At 41.3% G+C, this 22,288-nt stretch overlaps 1 protein-coding gene across 5 annotated transcripts in view; it reads right to left on the reverse strand.

The window, feature by feature from the left end:
- The window catches only part of ZNF385D (zinc finger protein 385D), a 1,067,118-nt gene that overhangs the window by 522,077 nt on the left and 522,753 nt on the right, over positions 1-22,288 (reverse strand). Inside the window, exon 1 of one of the 5 annotated variants that reach the window (XM_051858861.2) lies at positions 14,743-15,117. The exons of the other annotated variants lie outside the window; for them this stretch is intronic. The gene's annotated coding sequence lies outside the window, so the exon portion shown is untranslated. Of the gene's footprint in view, positions 1-14,742; positions 15,118-22,288 lie in introns of those variants that run through there. 5 annotated transcript variants of the gene reach the window in all.

Consider the following 22,288-nt stretch of genomic DNA (forward strand, 5'->3'; position numbering starts at 1 on the left):
CATTTGGCAAAAAACATAAATATGCATATTTTTTGACAGGCAGAATTAGACAGTGAGAGTGAGAGTGAGAGTGAGAGAGAGAGAGAGAGAGAGAGAAAGGTCTTCCTTTTCCGTTGGTTCACCCCCCAAATGGCCGCCACAGCTGGCACGCTGCGCCAATCTGAAGCCAGAAGCCAGGAGCCAGGTGCTTCTCCTGGTCTCCCATGTGGGTGCAGGGCCCAAGCACTTGGGCCATCCTCCACTGCCTTCCCAGGCCACAGCAGAGAGCTGGACTGGAAGAGGAGCAACTGGGACAGAATCCAGCATCCCAACCGGGATTAGAACCCGGTGTGCCGGCGCCGCAGGCGGAGGATTAGCCAAGTGAGCCACGGCGCCGGCCTATGCATTATATTTAATATTATTTTGACAAAATATAATTCACCCAAGTAAAAGTGATATGGTCATTTGTGTCTGTATAAGCAATGCACAAGTTACGAGTACAGTCTTCTAAATAGATCTAAGTTGGTTATTCAGAACCTGAGATTTAGCTTACCATAAAAATGCTGTTCTAAATCATAATTATATTATCCAGTCAATTCAGAAAATCCTTTTCATCTGCAAATGTTGCTAAGCTGAAATTATCAGGTATTTTGTAGAATGAGTGCCTTGAACACGAATAGAGAACTCCAAAATAGGTTTGCCTAAGTCAAGCATCATCCCTTCATTGTTATTGCTATCTCAGTGTTCCTTCTGTCTTTATCACATATCTACATTCCTATACTATGGTTATTTCTTGGAACAGTAATATGGTCTTGACCCAGTTACTGCATTTGCTTTTGTACTTGGTTATTGGTGTGCTAAAGTCAACTTGTATTGGCTCACACAAGCTGACTTTTAAAGTGTCAGGAAGTTTGCAAGCTATTTGTTCAACAAAGCCAATATTAAGATGAAATATGTTTACATTTTATTTATTATATATTTTTAAAAATAACAAGCCATCAAAATTCAGCAGTTCTGATGGATTTTACTATACTTCCTAAACTCTCTGCCTTGGAGGTTATGTGTATTGATCTTCACAGTGGAAATGTTATACCATGTTGTGCTGGTGCACGTATCTTTCCAGCTCCAAATTCAGTGACGATATGTTGGCAACTTGAAATTGACCATGGTGGGACTATTTACATAAACATCTGCAAACACTGTAAGTCAAGGCCTGATTTATTTTATTGTTGATTTTTTAAAAGATTTATTTATTTATTTCAAAGGCAGAGTTACAGAGAGGCAGAGGCAGAGGCAGAAGAAGAGGTCTTACATCTGCTGATTCACTCTCCAAATAGCCGCAATGGCTAGAGCTGTGCCAATTCGAACCCAGGAGCCTGGAGCTTCTTCCGGGTCTCTCACATGGATGCAGGAGCCTAAGGACTTGGGCTATCTCTTGCAGATTTCCCCGGCACATCAGCAGGGAGCTGGATAGGAAGCAGAGCAGCCGGGACTCAAACTGGCACCCATATGGGATGCTGGCACTACATACAGGCAGCAGCTTTACCAGCTACGCCACAGTCCTTAATTTCTACATGAGAAGTTAGTATATGATCTTTGAGTCAAAATTGGCTTGAACTTGCTTTTGTAAATAAAGTGTTAACAAAACATAGCCATGCTCTTCCATTTTCATATTGTCCACGGCTAATTTTATGCCACATTGGCAAAATTCAGTAGTTATGACTCAAAGAATATATGGTCCACAAAGCCCAACATAATTTCTTCATGATCATTTAAACAAAAAGTTTCCTACTAATTTTCTAGATTAAAGAAAATGTTGAAAAAATTTTTAAAAATTAAAACAAACTTAAAAGTGTACTATACTTAAAACTATTACACTTAGAATAGCATAAACCTGAGGAAATTTTCTTCCAATAGTCTAAAATCATTATTCAATGAAGTAAAGAACTTAATTGAAGTTCAAAAACACATTTTAGTTTTACCACTCTCTTTACTTGCTAACATAAGCTAAAATATCAGTTGATATTAATTTTTAACTAGTTGGCAGTGAAATAACTTATTTGCTAAATTAATAGTAAAAAAAAATTACTAATAACCCAATTTTGTGACATAATTATAAGCAATAGAATTTTAATAAAACTGACTGGGTTTCACATGTTAACATAACAGATTTTTTTTTTTTTACAGGCAGAGTGGACAGTGAGAGAGAGAGACTGAGAGAAAGGTCTTCCTTTGCCCTTGGTTCACCCTTCAATGGCCGCCACGGCCAGCGCACCACGCTGATCCGAAGGCAGGAGCCAGGTGCTTCTCCTGGTCTCCTATGGGGTGCAGGGCCCAAGGGCTTCGGCCATCCTCCACTGCACTCCCTGGCCACAGCAGAGAGCTGGCCTGGAAGAGGGGCAACCAGGACAGAATCCAGCGCCCTGACCGGGATTAGAACCCGGTGTGCCGGCGCCGCAAGGCGGAGGATTAGCCTAGTGAGCCGCGGCACCGGCAATATAACAGATTTTATGACAGTATGTTTACTGAAGGACAAGTTAGTAGATTGAGATATAGCCGGGACCAGCACTGTGGCACAGTGGGTTAAAGCCCCTGCCTGCAGTTATGGTATCCCTTATGGACACTGGTTTGAGTCCTGGCTGTTCCACTTCCAAACCAGCTCTCTTCTATGGCCTGAGAAATCAGTGGAAGATGGCCTAAGTGCTTGGGCCCCTGCATCCACATAGGAGACCTGAAGAAGCTCTTGGCTCCTGGCTTCAGATCAGCTCAGCTCTGGCCATTGCAATCATTTGGGAAATGAACCAGAGGATGGAAGACCTCTCTCTGTCTCTGGTTCTACCTTTCTCTGTAACTGTCTTTCAAATAAATAAAATAAATCTTAAAAAAAAGCTTTATCTCCATTTATTAAATAATGATTGAATTGCAAATATGGGTTTTCTATGGATACAAAAATCTGTCAAAAAAACAGGAAAGCATTATGTGAGCATTATAAAGAATTTACCACAATGCATTGGGAGCTATACAACTTTTATATCAGTAAAATTTGTAATAGCACTATTAAATGGTAATATTGTACTACAGTCTTCCAAGGTAAAAAGAACCAACAGTCCACCCCCCAACACACATACATCAGAGAGAGGAAAAATACAATTTTAGAGGCTTGGTGACTCCTAAATCTGCAGCATAGGTAAGCAGACTGGAAATCTAGGAAGAGTTATAATTATAGGTCAAAAGAATACCTCTTAGCTCAAGGGAGGTCACTCTTGATTCTATTAAAGACTTCAATTATTTGGATGAGGTCAACCCACAATGGAGAGGATAAGCCACTTACTCAAAGTATACTGATTTAAATATTACTCATTAAAAAATGTCTTTACAGCAACATCAATAAAAACAGTTAAATAAATGAGTGCCAGAATCCAGTCAAGCTAACACATAAAATTAACTGTCACATATAAATATGCAAGCATTTTTTTCTTCTTGAGTACCAGCTAAGCACCAATAGCACATGCTTAACCTGAACCACCCTATTTCATCTATGCTGCTTAGCTTCCCTAACTATGCATTTAGGGCTGGACAATCAAAGAAGCTCTTCCCTCCTCTGAAGCAGAACCTATAGGGTCTTGTGCTCAATTAGCTGTATCACGATTGTGGATTTAGTCACTGGATCTGGATCTGATCAGTTAGGGAGTGGTGATGAGATATAAGAAACTTCCATTTCTTTTGTTGGTTCAGAACTGTTAGTTCTCTTTTGCACTGAGCTGTGTCTGAATGTGGAATCCTCTAATCACCCTCTTGGGGCACCACCATTCCTTGATGACCCTGTGACTGGCTACAGCCCTTATCCTTTCTGAAGAAATAATGCTTCAAACAGATGTGCAATGGATGGTTCAGAAAAACCATATTTTTTTTTTTTTTTTTGACAGGCAGAGTGGACAGTGAAAGAGAGAGACAGAGAGAAAGGTCTTCCTTTTGCCATTGGTTCACCCTCCAATGGCCGCCGCAGCTGGCGCACCGCGCTGATCTGAAGGCAGGAGCCAGGTGCTTCCTCCTGGTCTCCCATGAGGTGCAGGGCCCAAGCACTTGGGCCATCCTCCACTGCACTCCCTGGCCACAGCAGAGAGCTGGCCTGGAAGAGGGGCAACCGGGACAGAATCCAGCGCCCCGACCGGGACTAGAACCCGGTGTGCTGGTGCCGCTAGGCGGAGGATTAGCCTATTGAGCCATAGCGCCGGCCAGAAAAACCATAATTTTTACAACTAAGAATCTTCTTTAGGCCTAGTCTTGTCAAATCTTAGAATGCTTTCTGGTACATGTTGAATTGGAGTGCATCTATACAAAGAAATAGAGGTATAGACAGCTGATGTACATATATACTTAGAGAATTCCCACGGGTTGACATTTAGCAAAGATCATAATTGATTGATGAGATTTGAGTTTTCACATATGATTAGCATTGGCCATCCATGAGCAAAATTTACAATGAGTTGCATTTTTTAATATTCATCTCTACCTAATAGCATTAACATCATCTTTAGCTGTGGTCATGATTGGATCAATAGTGTCCATGTGGGTCCACTTCCATCATATTCTTCCGCTCATCTGTGCAGGGCACTTGGCTAGAATGTCTGTTACCCCATTTGATGACAGACTTTTTCAAGAGACTTGGAAAATATTCCTTTCTTTCCTCACCTCTCCAAGGCTGTCCCTCTGGAAGCAATGCTTATTGTCCCTTTCTTTTGGATGCTTCAATTTGACCCAATTATGCTCCTCATTGGGAATAAATTGTCCCTCCTCTCTGGGGATGCACATACAAATTTCACCTTTGGAAAAGTTTTGTGAGCCTAGAACTTCAACTTGGGCTTGTGTAATTTATGGAATGGCAACTTACTTTAGCTCATGAAATGTCATGATGCATGATTTTTGTGAATTTATTCTTAAATAGCAGAGTTTGCCTCTAAGTGTTTGTTTTCTACGTGAAAGTTGCATTTCCATTGCAATGCTTTATTATTCCCAAATAAATATTATTCTCTGGCAAATCTCTTTGTGATTTCTGATTGAGATTGACATGCCTTCAGTGTCTATTACCAATAACTAATTCAAGATTTCAGAAATCATTCAAGGAAACCTAACTATGCTATTTAATGGCATATTTTATAAAAATTAATTTATGGAAAAAGAGTAGTGGTAGATAGAGAATTGAGAAGAGTGAAAACAAAAGAGCAACAATGAAAACCCAGAGATTATCTAAGTCTAGAATATTAATAAATCTATACAAGTATATAAAAGTAAATCTTTTAATGTTTCAAAATTTTAGGGGCTGGCACTGTGGCACAGTAAGCTATGCCTCTGCCTGCTGCGCTGGCATCCCATATGGGTGTTGGTTGGTGTCCCAGCCACTTCTTTTCCAGTCCCAGCTGTTCTCTGCAGATGGCCTGGGAAGGCACTGGAAGATGGTCCAAGTACTTGGGACCCTGCACCTGCATAGGAGGCCCAGAAGAAGCTCTTTGCTCTTGGCTTCAGATTGGCTCATTGTGGACATTTGGGGAGTGAACCAGTGGATGGAAGACTTTTCTCTCCGTCTCTCCCTCTCGCTGTCTGTAACTCGACCTCTCAAATAAATAAATTTTTTTAAAAAGTTTTATAACAATTGTTTATTGGTTGCTAAGAACTGGGGAGACAAAAACTGACATAACAGATGGTATTTACTCCCTTGAAATTGTTTTGAAGAAAAATCTTATTTAATGTGTTAAACTGCAAACAAAGAAATTAAAAGGGAGCCAGGCGAGAGACCTGAGGACCACCAGCATTTAATGTAGGTTGGAGGAAGACAAAATTTTTGGAAGAATACAGAGACACTAAGAGGAGAGAGAACTGTGTTTAAATATTCAGGGTTGAGGGAGGAGTTTTAAAAAGGATGGTTGGGAGGTGGTCACAGTGGTTCACAGAGTTTTACCAAAGCCAGAGTGGTCAGACAGAAAAGACAATATGGATGGAGTGCTCATGAGCTGACTAATCACTTCTCCCAGGACAGTTTTCATAGTTGTGAAAATAAAATGTAACACTGTAGAATAATAAGTACAACAAAATGGAAACTGGAGGACCCTCATTGTAGCATAGTAGATTAAGCCACTGCCTGTGACACTGGCATCCCGTATGGGTGCAGGTTTGAATCCCTGCTCTTTTTCCGGTCCAGCTCCCTGCTAAAGTGCTGGGAAAGTTGAGGAAAATGTCTTATGTGCTTGGACTCCTGCCCCCCACATGAAGGACCTGGAAGAAGCTCCTGGCTCCTGGCTTTGGCCTGGCACAGCCATGGCCAGTGCAGCCATTTAGGGAGTGAACCATCTGATGAAAGATCTCTCTCTGTCTCTCCCTCTCTCTCTATACCTCTGCCAGTTAAATGAATAAATAAATCTTTTTTAAAGAAAAAGGAAATTGCATGTCTTGCTACTTTATCAAGAATTCTGGCTGGAAAGGTAAAACAAATAACAGGGCAAGAAGAGACACAGAAGATGAACATGAATAACAGGATTTGAAACTGGGCCTGTTGCTCTCATTTAAACCAAGCTCTCATACTGGTAGCAAAGACAAGTGATGAATTTTCCCAAGGTGAATGTCAGCTGGCCTAAGTTGGATGTTCCGAGGACAATGCTAGAGAGTTAAGTCTGACCACTCACTTCCAGCAAATGACTTACTCAAAAAGCAGGACATGGAGCTGAATTGTAGTTCAGCAGGCTAGGATGCTGTCTGTGAAACCAGCATCCCATATGAGGACTGGATGGAGTACTGGCTACTCCATTTCTGATCCAGCTCCATGCTAATGTGCCTGGTAAGGCAGTGGCAGATGGCTCAAGTACTTGGGTTTCTGCCACCCATGGTAAAGACCAGGATGGATGGATTTCCATGCCCCAGACCTCAGCATGGTCAAGCCCTGAAGTAGAACAGCAGATGGAAGATCTCTCTTGTTCTCTCCCTCTGCCTTTCAAATAAATAAATATTTTTTTAAAAAAAGCAGGATTTTCCATCTAATATCTGAAGAAATAAAACTTTTCTTCCCATACCAGTATATGAAGCTGAAGGCCTAGAGTTACTGAGGAAACTAAGGATGATGTCTATGGAGAGAGTAGAAAGTTTTGAGACTCCCTGATATTGAATGAGAAGCACAGGGAGAATATTTCTCACGAAACTTGATAAGAGCAGTTTAGAGGATGGCAAGGGCAAGGAGTTCCCAATGAAAGCAGCTATTGAGAAGAAACGAGCTGAGGCTGCTTATGGCGCCAGGGCAGTGTACCTGAGGCAGACGCTGCTCCCCTGGTATCAGATTAAAGGCGCATTTCCTGTGGATCAGATGGTTCACATGTGAGTAACAGAGCAGGCCCGGCACTGCTGTGGATCCTGCCTAAAAGAGCCAAATGGAGGGGCAAGGAGACCTTAGCAGCCAGAGGATGGAGGTGAAATGATCCAGCTTGAAACAAAATCAAAACCAATCAAATGGTTGAAATGCATTGGCCTATATGAGAAGAACATGTCAGAGACAATTCCTACGATGGCAGCCAGTGTGCAGAGTCCCAGGAACTAACAATGCTGCTCAGGGAAGCACGAGTTTCTTCCATTTTACATTACCGACGATTTGATCTAATCTTTAATTTTACCTCAGAAATGACCGAGGGCAGACATTCTTTGGAATAAAGGAAGAGGTTCTGGGTGGAAACACACAGAAGTAGTTGTGTGTTGAAGAGAACAGGGAAGTGTATTCTTCTGATGTCATTGTAGTCCAGAAGTTGATGGCTTGAACAATATAAATGTCTCATCTCATAGCTCTGAAGGCTAGAGTCTGTGGTCAAAGTGTCAGGAGGCCACACTCCCCCTGGAGGGGCCAGAGAAGGTCTGTTCCAGGCCTCTCTCCTAGCTTCTGTGAATACTTCATCGTGTTAGACAAAACCCAGTCCTCATGGGGAACCTGCTTCTGTATTGTGTCTCTGTGTCCAAATTTCCCCATTTTTATATGTACACCAGTCATACTGGAGTAGAGACCATGCTAATGGCCTCATTTTTCTTTAGAAGAAAGGAATTTATTGAGGCATTACTGATCAGAACTATTGGAAAGAAAGAAAAACCACTCCATCTAGACTTAAGAAATGGCTTCTATATGCAAACCACATTGGTTACTTTCCAACAGTGATGCTGCTAAGGACAGAATCATGATGTATAATACTTAGATCTGAATCAGAAGGTTACCTGATTAATCTGTTGTTGACCCTAGTAGCACTTCTGTCACATTCTCCAGAAGATCTGCTCAGGCCTTTGAATTCTACCACTAGAGACTGTGTTCCTCTGATTCATGGAACTTCAGGCATAACCAGGATTCAGGTAGAAAGAGAATCTGGTTGCCTACTGTCACTGTCATAAATGATCACAAACTTACTAGCTTAAATAAAGAGAAATGTTTTCTGTCACTGTATTTGAAGGATAGAAATCCAAAATCACTCTCACTGGGCTCAAGCTGAAGTGTAGGAAGTTCTGTGCTCTCTCCAGTCTCTAGGGAATAATCTGTTCCCTGCCACTTCCAGCTTTTGTCATTGTTTGTGGTTAAATCACTTTCATGTTTGCCTTCATGGGCACATAAATGCTCACTTTCTTTGTGTATGAATCTCTCTTTGCCTTTGTATTATGAGCACACATGAGAATGTATGTAGGGATTACATGGAGAACTCTGGTTAATCTAATCTCAAAATCCTTACCTTGATCACATATATAAAAATGTTTTCAGCACAATATTCCAAGGTTTCATGGTAAAATCACAAGCTAGCTGGGAGCCTAACAAAAGTCCACAGCCATGGAATATTAGGGAAAACTGGAAGCTACCCCACTGGCAGCAGACAAAACAGCAGTCCAGAAAACCACTCAACCCCACTGAAACTGCCAATATCGACAGCATTTATTTTCTATTAAATCTCTGATTATCCTGATATTTGAGGTTTGCACTTTATGATTAATACTGGGAAGATATCCATCTGCACCCAGTGAGGATCCCCACTTTTGTGGCAGTTCCCAGGCACCCCAGGCTCTCATAGCAGCTACTAGACCCCATTCCACCCACATGTTTGCCATAAATGTAGGAGCAGATGCAGAATTTAGGCCCTGGATTCCAATGCCTGTAAAAAAGCTTCTGCTAACCAAGGGTTGAGGATATGCTTGTGTCTTTCCAGAGAATGCGGGACAGCCCATTTGGGTACCAGCCAGAAACATCAACCCTGCAACTGACAGCCAACCAGAACCAGCTGAACAAGACTGAGAGTCTGCCTTGTTAGCGGATGCACCTGCCCTATCATCCTACCCTGAGAAACTGCCCACAGCCACATCCATTACTGTTTTATACCCCACTAACTCTGGTCTGCCACTCAAACGGCCCACAGCCTGTGTGCAGTCATGCCATTCCTGATTAACGCTGTTCCTCATTCCTACCCCCATCTGAGCAAGTACTCCTGTAGTCTCCTGTTTTGAGCACTGGTTAGTTATCGACGGGTAAGATCCCCTGGGGGACAACCTAAGACAGTCACAGCCATGTACGGAGACCACATGGAAACAGGGTCAACAATGGTATGGCCAAGAATCATGCTTCCCATTGCTCAAAATTAAACAAAAAGGGGGAAATGCGGTGGAATGAGAAGGCCATGCCAAGATGGCCACTGGCAACAGAAACTGCCTGGCAACAGGCTGTGACTGGATGGTTTCAGAAACCACATGACAGCGGAGTCTGCCTGGCAACAGGCTGTGATTGGTTAGGGCATTAGCAGGGAGCTGCATTGGAACTGGAGCAGTCAGGACACTAACTGGTACCCATAAGGGATGCTGGCACTGCAGGTTGGGACTTTAACCAACTGCACCACAACTCCAGCTCTTGGTGTATGTTTTCATTAGTTTTCATTGTTGTTCCTGTCACTACATAAAAACTACCAAAAACTTTTATGTTTGACAAAACATTTATTATTCATATCCCTGTGAGTCAGGAGTCCAGACATGCTTAGCTTGGTTTTCTACTGAAAGTATCATATGACTACAGGAAAGGTGTTCACTTAACTGTATTCTCACCAAGAGACTCAACTGAAGAACCCACTTCTAAGCTCAATTCATTTCCTTAAGGCCATATGTGCTAGGGACCTAGTTTATTGCACACTATGGGCAAGAGACTACCTCAGCCCCTGCTGAGATCCCACAGTCCTAGAAGCTCCCAGAATTCCTGGCCACAAGGACTCCTGTCCCACGGCCACTTACTTTATCTAGCCCAAAGTGAGCATTTCTGGCTCCAGTCCACTCATGTAGTCTTATCTAATGTATTTATGCAAGTGACATCTCATTTCCTCATGACATTCCATGGCTAGATACATGGCACAGGTCCCACTCACTCTAGTGGAAGAGCTTACACAAAGGTTAGAAGAGTTGGGAATGGAGATCACCATAGGATCTGCTGGCCAAAGCTACATTAGGAAGTCCTCAATAAACAACCAGTTTGCATAATTCACTGAATTGGGATGTTGTTCTGGCTTTATAATACAAATATTAATAAATATCTCTACTTCCTTTAGACTACCATTTGGCTCCAATTCTAGGCTGGGTAGGAAAATATATGATTTGAAAAGAACTTGCTATAATTGTCCATTAAAAATAGAAATGACCAAACAAAAAACAGCTTATTCAAGTATGCTTACAGGTCAAAAACCCAAGCCTTTTCCAAAACAAAAACTTAAGTATCTTAAAAGAGCCACAATTTGGTATCAATATGCAGATAAAAAAAGCCTAACATTGGTGAGTGTTTGGTTTAGTCATTGGGATGGCCCCATCACACATCAGAGTGTCGCTCCCCCTCTTCGTGGAGGAACGACACAGGACCCTGCGCTGTTCTTTCTGTCTGCTCGGCCCTCCCCGGGTTTGCTGCTGGTTCTTCCCGGGTTGGCTACTATCCCTTCCACCTCCGTGGAAGGGCAGTTCCCCCTGGCCACATTCCCCACTTCCGCAGGGGAGCGGCACACCGCCGGCCGGCTCTCTGGGGGGCTGCACAGGTGTTCCCTCAGATGTTCCCCTTAGATGTTCCTGGTGCATGCCGTCTCTCTCCTCCTTTATAGTCCTCCTCCGCCAATCCCAACTCGGCTGCCCACACGCCGAGTACGCTGCTCTCCTCCAATCAGTAGCAAGTCCTACAGTTTATTGGTTGAACTGGAGGCAGCTGTGCGGAAGCTGTTTACTTCTCTCCCAGCGCCATATTGTGGGAGAGCAGATGCATAGAATAAGTCTTAATTCCAGTAACTCAGTCTAGTCCGGTTTGCTCCCCACACAGAGAAACTGGGTTTGACTTCTGATTCTGATTGCCAACACTAGCTTCCTGTTAATGGAAATCCTGGAAGGCAGCAGTAGTGGTTCAAGTAATCGAGTTTCTGCCACCCACTTGGAAGAGTTGATTGAGTTCCTGTACCCAGCTTTGGCCTCCACGCAGAACCAGTTATTGTAGGCATTCAGTGAATAAGCCAGTAGGTGGTAAGTTATCTCTCTCAAAAAAATAAAATAAATAAGAAAAAAATTTAAAGTTCACCAAACATCAGTACTGCAATAGAACCCTACCATTTTTAGCAGTTTCTAGGAGAAAGTTTTTCAACATTGTTCACAGACAAGGAATATTAAATGAAAAATCTCTCTATTTGGAATATCTAAAGTCAAGTAATTTATCAGCATCGTAGTGCCTAGAAATCTAAATCTACTGAACACAATGTAAAAGAAGCTACAGCAACAAGGAATTAGAACTCTTGGATGGGCAGGCGCCTTGGCTCAATAAACTAATCCTCGGCCTTGCAGTGCCGGCACACAGGGTTCTAGTCCCGGTCGGGGCGCCAGATTCTGTCCCGGTTGCCCCTCTTCCAGGCCAGCTCTCTGCTGGGGCCCGGGAGTGCAGTGGAGGATGGCCCAAGTGCTTGGGGCCTGCACCCCATGGGAGACCAGGAGAAGCACCTGGCTCCTGGCTTCGGATCAGTGCGGTGCACCATCTGCAGCGCGCCGGCTGCGGCGGCCATTGGAGGGTGAACCAATGGCAAAAAGGAAGACCTTTCTCTCTGTCTCTCTCACTGTCCACTCTGCCTGTCAAAAAAAAAAAAAAAAAAAACAAAAAACCACTCTTGGTAAAGACAAAGAAATCCGTTTGATACCTTGAAGCACAGCTTCCGTAAATTATTTGACCAGGTCAAACGCCTCTCTAGCCATACTGACCAACTCCTGCTTGTTCTTCCTGAATGTCTTTGTAACTGTCAGATGCTATATTATGTGGTTATATGTTCTTCCTGATTAGAATGTAAACCATGTAAGACACAGGTTTTGTCTATTAAACCTGTGTGCACCTAGGGATTAGAGCAAAGCCTAGAACACAGGAAATATCCAATAAATATTTGCTGAAGGAATAAATGCTATGAGTTCAGAGCAGTAGTAAATTTCTAGCTATAAGATATGCTAACCTCAGTGGCTGAATCATTTTGAAATCAGGCTAAGAGAACTTGAAATTTCCTAATTATCTGAGATAGTAATTAACAAGCGGGCATTCTATTATCATTATTACTAACTAGTATGTTCCCAAAATTCCAGAAACACAATGGCCTGTTATTTTTTAATCTACTCTAATTCCCCCAGTTCATCTATAGAAGGATTATCTGTCATTAATGTGATTTCAATTGAAGAGTTTTACTTTGCTTAACACACTTTTAAAACACATATACAGGCCAATCACAAAATACTAAATAAAGGTATATTACCAACAACAACAAAGATATTGCTCTCTATGTATGTATGCAAAAGTATCCATTTTAATTTAACTGTAGTGTATACATCTGTTCATTTGAAGGGCAACTGAGATTTTACTTCAAAACTTAACTTCAGCTACTTGCTTCATTGGGTAGAAGACGTTCTGCATAAAAATATCACTAAAAGAAATGGAAATTAAAGGGGCCAATGCTGTGGCCATATGGATGCTGGTTCAAGTCCTGGCTGCTCCATTTCCAATCCAGCTCTTGGCTATGCATTAGAAGATGGCCTAGGTCGTTAAGGCCCTGCACCCATGTGGGAGATGCAGAAGAGGCTCCTGGCTCCTAGCTTTGCATTGGCCTAGCTCTGGCTATTGTGACTATTCGGAGAATGAACCAGCAGATGGAAGACCTCTTTCTCTCTGCCTTTGCCTCTCTGTACCTCTGCCTTTCAAATAAATAAACAAATCCTTTAAAAAATGGAAATTAAAACTTGTAAATTAAACTTTATTTTAATAATTGAGACAGGAGAATTCAAATTTTTAGAATTGAGGCGAGAGAGATGCCTGAATTTCTGAGTCTCCTTGGTTTATAGCCTCAAAAACACTACAGTGCTAGAAACGTACTAGTTCAGCATAGAAACCTCAAGGAGAAAACAACAGTAAATAAGTACCCTAGATTTGTCCACGTAAATCCCCAAGACATCTCTAAGGATACAACAATCTATAAAAATCATTTTCAAAACGTGCTCTTTTCCCTTAATTAAATTTTGCTTCTCCTAATAGACTTGTTTGTCCTTTGCTCTCATTAGATTTAAAACTATTATTATCTTTACTTATTTGATTTGGTAAAACTCTTGTTAATGGAAACATGATGTCTCTCAAAATACACTTGAAGTGATATCAAGATTAAGATTCATTGGTATCCTAACAAAACAAGTCCTATTTATAGTCAAAAGAACTAAACATAGATCTTTAATGGATTTTAAATTTAAAATACATTTGATTAAATTGAAAAGACACTGACTCTCCCCAACAACTTTCCTATGTGCTTCTCTCCAACTGGTCTATGAGCATCTGACATTAATTTCCAAGAACTACTGATATGCGGCAAAATAAGGCATAGAAGTAAAGAGAAGAATACTCATTTTTTAATGGTGGATTATTATCAATTAGTCAATTTTGAAAACAACTGATTGCTTTATGTCTTACAAAATAAAATATAATGGAGTAGAAAGCAAAATATCAGAATAAATCACATGTTGGAAAGGTACTTTCTGGAAAATGTTTACTATGTCTATGTATTCAATTTCATGTAAAATATGTATGTGTACATGGGTGGGTGCATGTATGTGTTTCAGAATGGATTCCAATCAGAAAAGTTGAAAAACTACAGGAGCAAAGAAGAAGAAAATGGCATATAGAGGCAAACAGGCCTAGTCTGAGTGCTGGCTCTAATACTCCCTGTGTGACATTGAGCAAGTCACTTAATCTCTCGGAGCCTCAAATGCCTCCTCTAAAATGGAGGTGAGAATTCCAGCTGGTGGAATGGAAGAATATCAGATTAGATCGCTGTGAACATGAGACAGAACAAATTGGATTCATATTTACTTTTATCACAGGTACACCTCATTCCAAATATGAATAGCACATTTCTTGAAGGGAGGGACATTTGGCATAAAATTTAAAATACTGGTAAAAATAACAACAAACAATAACAAAAAAGCACTCTGAACATTGCAATGAGACAGCTGATTCTTAATTAGTGTCCGTGTCATCAACTTGTTGTTCCGTGCTGGACTGTGGTCTGGAAGCTAGCACATGAGATATGCAAAGATGAGTCATGATGTCCATGAATAATATTTTAAAAGGCTAACAAATAAATGACATTTATGTGAAATACAAAATTCTTCTAATGTTTTACTATGTCCTCAAGCATTTTAGTTAATTAATGTGTTTCTTCTGAACTAATTCAAATTTGTTACCTTTAGAAATCTGGGTGCAAGCATATCCTGAAAGTGGAATGTTGCTTTACAGAGAACTCTGGAGTTGACTGAGGAACAATGAGGATTCCCCTCTGAAGTCAAGCTGTCTTAGAACTTCAAGAATAAAATGACATTCCACATTTTATCAAAGTCACACTTGTAAATTCTAGAACCTGAGTTTGGCAATGTTCAATGTAGAATTTCAATAATATCACAGTTCAATTTGTTTTATCATTCAAAAGTAAAATTATTTTGTTTTGACTAGATCATTTAATCTAAAGATAACTACTGCCTCATATAATTTACAAAAGCAGCTTTTAATACATTCAAAACTTTCTCCTGCACTTAGCAAGTTCAAAAAGATCCAAAGATATAATACTTGAATATTTCTTCTGAAAACCTTACATTTTGAAGTTGCATAATCAGGTATTATCATATTATATTGAAAAATTTCATTAAACTAGAGAATTGTTCAAATTCCCTTTGAATGATAACAAGAAAAACAACTGTACTATCTTTATAAAAATTAATTGAAGTTGGAAACAATTCAGACCACTAAGTTAATAACCAATAATTTCATACTATCACTAATATTAAGAATTAGTTGGGGCTGGCACTGGGGTAATAGTGGGTTAAGCTGCTGCCTGCCATGCCAGCATCCCATATGGGCGCTGGTTTGAGTCCTGGCTGCTCCACTTCTGATTCAGTTCCCGGCTAATGCGCCTGGGAAAGCAGCACAGGATGGCCCAAGTCCTTGGTCCCCTGCACCAACATGGGAGACCCAGAAGAAGCTCCTGGCTCCTAGTTTCAGATCGACTCAGCTCTGGCCATTGAGGCCATTTGGGGAATGAAACAGTGGATGGAAGATCTCTCTGTCTCTCTCTGCTTCTGCCTCACTGTAACTTTGTTTTTCAAATAAATAAATCTTAAAAAAAAAAAAAAGAATTGATATGTTACAGCTTATCTATTTACCTAATTTCCTCAAGAAATTCGGACTTTTTTAAAAATTAAGTTTAAAGAATTTTCATATGTGTGAAGAATAATTGGACCAATATTTGAGCCAGAAACTCTATCTCTGATCTTTGTACTCTTTCCCATTTGCTTTCTCCTTTGTCTGTGTAAGTAACTGGTCTTTGTAACAAAAACACAAAAAGTTTTACCTTGCTTACTTTCAGCTGACAGACTAGTTTAGCTATGGTTTTAGAACTGCAAAACTCACCTAATTTTAAACTTAAAGATCAGCTTTATCATTGTTTTTAATTAAGATAATTTGTGAGTGGTGATGATTGTCAAAATTCATGGCATATGGGCTCCCTCCAGTGGCTAATTTAGTATCCACAAATCTGAAATGACCATTTTAAACTATTGAGCTTATTTAAGCAATGAACAGCAAAGGTTTCAAAACCTCTGATTTTAAATCTTACATGCAGCAATAAATACTAGGTGAGCATGCAGCCTCAATGCTTCATTTGTTCATTCATTTATCAAAACATGTAGAGCATGACACACATGCCAGACACCATGCTGACCTCTAAAAATTCATGATAGTGAAGCAACCCATCTATGAGTTTATTTTGAAGACAGGGACACAGGGTTGTCTAAACCACCTATCAAAACACAGGGAGGCAAGCTCAATAACGGTGGCATGTTCAAAGTGAAGTAGAGACACCACAGGATAAACAGTGGATAGACCAGGCACAGTTTTTCAAAAGATCATACACACGAATCTGTGGTTTAGAAGAAAGGGTATTCTAAGCAAAGAGAATAGTGTGTTCAAGAACCAAGACTCATAAAATAGGTTGGCATATGCAGAAAATCAAATGTTTCTTTCTAATTGATTAGCATTTGCCTAAGTAACTGGCAAGAGCTAAGGATGTTCAGGAAGATACAAATCAGATCATGGAGGGCACAAGAGTCCTACAACTAATCAGGAGATACGTTTTTAATATGGATGAACCCCTGAACTGTTTTTACAAAGTATTTTTAAACATGGACAGATTTCAGTTGGGAAAAGGAAAGTGTAAGGGTGGAACTTATGGGATATATTCGAACAGGGAGTGAAACCTAGTTCAAGCGATTCACCTGGGAAATATTAAAGAAAATTTGGTGATTAGAAAGAAATGAATGACAAAATCCACCAGATAGAAATAAGCAAAGCTAAGGGATGTTAAGGTTAGATGTATGACAGAGAAAAGAAAATGCATCTGTGATGTCTCCTAGAAGTCTGGGAAACATTAAATTCAAAATAATGTCTTATTTCTAGAAATTTTGAAATTTATCATTTGAGATTAATGTAATTTCATCAATGACAATTAAAGTCATGTGTGTCATAGTAATGTTTTAGTCAACAATGGACTGTAGATATGCCTGAAAATTCCTATCACCTAGTGCTGTCATAATGTAACCATGGAATGTACAATTTATGAGTTTGTGGTGCCACTGCTGTGAACAGACCTACTGTGGCACACATAACAATGTGCAATACAAAACACTTGTTAATGATAAAAGATGACAAAATTACTGGATTATATATTTAATAAACAGCTCTCTAAAATATTTGAGCATACTTTTATTTGTTAGAATTCTTTTATTGTGGGGCTGGCACTGTGGCATAGTGAATAACTCTGCAGCTTGCAGAGCCAGCATCCCAAATGGGCACCAGCTGCAGTCCTGACTGCTCCACTTATAATCCAGCTCCCTGCTAATGTGCCTGGGAAAGCAGCATAAAATGGCTTAAGTGCTTGGGCCACTGCCCCAACATGGGAGACTTCGAAGAACCTCTTGGCTCCTGATCAGCCCAGCTCTGTCCACTACAGATATTTGGGAGTGAACCAATGGATGGAAGATCTTTCTTTCTGTCTCTCCCCACCCCTCCACCCTGGTAACTCTGCCTTTCAAATAAATAAATAAATATTTAAAGAAAAAAAATTTTACTGTAAAATATCATGCTGAATTATAGACATCTTTTGTCTACCATGTCTTGTTTTATGAAGAGACCATACTGAGTAACTGATCTACACCAATTACATTCAATTACACAGTATTCTAAGATGTTCATATTCGTGTACCTAATATTCTATGATATCCCCAAAAGGACCAAATCACCTAAGGACAATTGTCTCAGAAGCATCCCTGTTGTTAATGGATATATGGCTCTATATACAATTAGATGACTAGTCATTTGGACCATATTAAAATTAAGTTCTGGACATGGATAAGGGAGTCATATCTTTAATATTTGGAGTCAGTGATATCCTGATATCTCTCTGTTCCATTCCAATAAAAGAAATGTTGTAACCCCAAGAGTCTTCTGGCAACAGTATTAATGGAAGCCAAAAACCAGAAACTTGAGAAGTTTGAGAAGCTTGCTATCCCAGCTCCTGAACTCTATAAGAGTGTTACATTTGAGTTAGCAGTAGCTGATCTTTGGGAGACTTGACGATTTGGATGTCTGCTACTCATGATTTCCTCGAATCTTTGTATTTTGATAGTTTCTCATGATGTTTATATAACCTTCCCCAAAATAAATGAAAAGAACAACACACACACAGAAACCCAACAAACTTTTCTTGGCTTCTCTTGATACTAAGGCAATATATGTGACTTGGGTTCAATGAGAGACTTTGATGATTTTGAATCAAAGACGTGGAGGAAGTGAGGAGAGGACTGGGATATCATTTTTTATTAAAATATTTCTCATGTAGTTAGTGAATAGGGTAGCACATACCTGTAACCAACAACCATGGAAGCTGCTTCCTATATTAGGAACTATTTGATTGCAGTAGATGCTGTGTGGTTTTAGAGTTAGCAACTATTGTTTTCTTTCTTTTTTCTTTTTTTCTTTTTTTTTTTTTTTTTTTTTTGACAGGCAGAGTGGACAGTGAGAGAGAGAGACAAAGGTCTTCCTTTTGCCGTTGGTTCACCCTCCAATGGCCACTGCAGCCAGCGCACTGCAGCCGGCGCACCATGCTGATCCGATGGCAGGAGCCAGGTGCTTCTCCTGGGCTCCCATGGGGTGCAGGGCCCAAGCACTTGGGCCATCCTCCACTGCACTCCCGGGGCACAGCAGAGAGCTGGCCTGGAAGAGGGGCAACCGGGACAGAATCCGGTGCCCCGACCGGGACTAGAACCCGGTGTGCCAGCGCCGCAAGGCAAGGCGAAGTATTAGCCTAGTGAGCCGCGGTGCCAGCCAACTACTGTTTTCTCATATAAGGGTGCATGGTTATTCAAGAGCCATTGCTGCTTTTTTTGGAAGTGGCAGCAGCTGGAGGAGTCAATGATATGCTATGGGAAAGTGTTCTTTATATCTACCATAGGTCTATTTCATTTTTTCTGATGTGTTCTTATGCATTGTTTTATACTTAAACTAGACAGAGGGGATCTTGTCCACAACTGAGAACTAGGACCAATTTACAAACTGCTAGCAGAAGTCATTGTAAGTAGCAAAGTCTTAAACAAGAAATTGGGATTTGTTTTTCGATGACTGAATTTGCAGGCAGTGATAAAGCAGTTGCCATCAGAGGATGGAACACTGAGAGCACATGTAGCTCACTCGCAATGCTGCTACTAAAGCTATCACCCGAGAACAAACAGAACGAAGAGCCAACTGAAAGCCAGGCTATGGCTGCTCAGGTGGAGGCTGCAATTGATTTGCCACTCTGGACTCTGTGACTTTAGAGGTTTTTTTTTTAAGACCAGGGAATAAAATAGTGATGTTTAAAAACATATCTTTTATTTAAAAAAGTTTGCCATGTTATACTTGTACATTTTTATGGGGTACAGTGCAATATTTCAACACATAAACCCAACATAAACCAATCCATGGTAGTGGTATCCTTGATTCTGTCAAATGTCTACTTCAAACATTTGATCTTATTTAAAAATTGGCAAGAGTGGTTATTAATGCCTTTCTTGGAAGCTGATCTTGATTTTTCTTTTTTTTTTTTTAAAGATCTATTTATTTGTTTTATTTGTTCAGAGAGAGACAGATCTCCTGTCTACTAGTTTACTTCTCAAATGGCCAAAATGCTCAGGGCTGGGCTAGGCTGAAGCCAGAGGTGAGGAGCATCTCCCAGGTCCCCTATGTGCATGGCAGGACCCTAGATATTTGGGCCATCTTTAGCTGCTTTCCCAGGTCATTAACTGGGAGCTAGATCATAAGTGGAGCAGCTGGGACACGAACCTGTGCCATATGGGATGCCAGCATCACAGCATGCCACAAAAATTTTTTTTTTTGACAGGCAGAGTGGACAGCAAAAGAGAGAGACAGAGAGAAAGGTCTTCCTTTTTGCCATTGGTTCACCCTCCAATGGCTGCTGCGGCCGGCGCGTTGCGGCTGCTGCACCGCGCTGATCCAAAGGCAGGAGCCAGGTGCTTCTCCTGGTCTCCCATGGGGTGCAGGGCCCCAGTACTTGGGCCATCCTCCACTGCACTCCCTGGCCACAGCAGAGAGCTGGCCTGGAAGAGGGGCAACCAGGACAGAATCCGGCGCCCCGACCAGGACTAGAACCCGGTATGCCGGCGCTGCAAGGTGGAGGATTAGCCTATTGAGCCGCGGCGCCAGCCTGCCACAAATTTTCAACTGAAAACAGAATGCCTTACAACATTCAGAAAAAAAGAATCCATATCAGACCTGGGAAATCCGATGTGAGTCTATTGAATATATTTAGTCTCCTTACTAACTGAAGAATCAGGAAGGTAGCAGCTATCTTATTATTACTTATTACTGTGTTGTATATCCATTTTATTTAGTTAACTAGCTAATTATTTTTTCTAATTACATTTGCCCTTATGATTTTATATAGGGTGTGTTGGTTGTCGTTAACTTTCTAATTTACTTCCTAGATTTCAGAATATTAAGACAGGATACTGTTATGGATTGAACAGGAGTTGGCTTCCCAAACTCATGTGGTTGTTCAAACTTCAATGTTTTATGTTAATAGTTAATAGACACATATTAATGGTTGATAGATTAAGTTGGAAATTTCATCTAATTATTGTTAGTAAAATGGCATGGTCTTGTCTGTGGCACGATTTATGTCCCAGATACTATCCTAGGCTCTAGCCCCTGCTACCACTGCTGGAAGCCATGTGAACAGAAGGCCCAATCACAGGTATCAGCTCCACTCCCACCTTAACGGGATTCACTGCTCCTATTTCCCTGCCCCCAGCAAAGGGTATAAAAGGACCCACTTCCCACTCACATGCTCTCTTCTCTTTACTCTTCTTCACCCTCTCCCTCCAGCCCATCGAGTTTCCCCCACCCAACCACGAACTTTTCCCTTAACTCCAGTGTTTGGTGTGTTTTGTGGTGGCCTTACAATTATGAAAGTTAAGTGGTGGGGCCTGAGGGAGATCTTTAAGTAATTAGGTGCTTGCCTTCAAAAGGTAGTTCTCCAGAGAGGGTTGATTACTTAAGCTGAGCTTGTCTTTCTCTGCTTCCTCACTTACCATGTGATCATTCCTCTACACACGCTCCATTGTTATTAACCCCCAACAGATGTCAGATTAACAGGGCCAATCTATCCAGAACCATGAACTGCCAAAGTAAATCTCTGTCTCCAAAAGCAGTTCCTCTGAGGTAATTAGTGAAAGTAACAAAAAATTACTAAGACAGTGACAGAGAGGCCGGCGCCGCAGCTCACTAGGCTAATCCTCCGCCTTGCGGCACCGGCACACCGGGTTCTAGTCCTGGTCGGGGCGCCAGATTCTGTCCCGGTTGCCCCTCTTCCAGGCCAGCTCTCTGCTGTGGCCAGGGAGTGTAGTGGAGGATGGCCTAAGTGCTTGGGCCCTGCACCCCATGGGAGACCAGGATAAGTACCTGGCTCCTGGCTTCGGATCAGTGCAGTGCGCCGGTGGCAGTGCGCCGGCCGCGGCGGCCATTGGAGGGTGAACCAACGGCAAAGGAAGACCTTTCTCTCTGTCTCTCTCACTATCCACTCTGCCTGTCAAAAAAAAAAAAAAAATTAAAAAAAAAAAAGACAGTGACAGAGAAAGAGAGGAAATGAGTATCAACCACTCTTTGAGAACATAAATACCCAACTTCATCTAGATGCATCCATGTGACCACCATTTCAGTGTAATAAAGACAGTCAATGAGTCTTTTCACAGTGTGTATAGAAAGAAAACAGCTAAGGCCTAATCAATATCCACTAAGGATTTATTACTTTTTGCTATTATTATTTTTAGTTTTAATTTTGCTATTATTTTTAGTGTTACTCATTTAATTTTAAATAATCTATATTATCCAGATCTTTCTATCAAGCCAAATTGTATTGCTCATTTTTATTCTGGAGGTTCTTAGAAAGGTAAGTATATCGGCCGGCACCGCGGCTCACTAGGCTAATCCTCTGCCTGCGGTGCCAGCACTCCAGGTTCTAGTCCTGGTCAGGGCACCAGATTCTGTCCCAGTTGCTCCTCTTCCAGTCCAGCTCTCTGCTGTGGCCCGGGAAGTCAGTGGAGGATGGCCCAGGTCCTTGGGCCCTGCACCCATGTGGGAGACCAGGAGGCAGCACCTGGCTCCTGGCTTCGGATTGGCACGGCGTGC

The sequence above is a fragment of the Oryctolagus cuniculus genome, chromosome 4, assembly GCF_964237555.1.
Source record: "Oryctolagus cuniculus chromosome 4, mOryCun1.1, whole genome shotgun sequence".
Lineage (NCBI taxonomy): Eukaryota > Metazoa > Chordata > Mammalia > Lagomorpha > Leporidae > Oryctolagus > Oryctolagus cuniculus.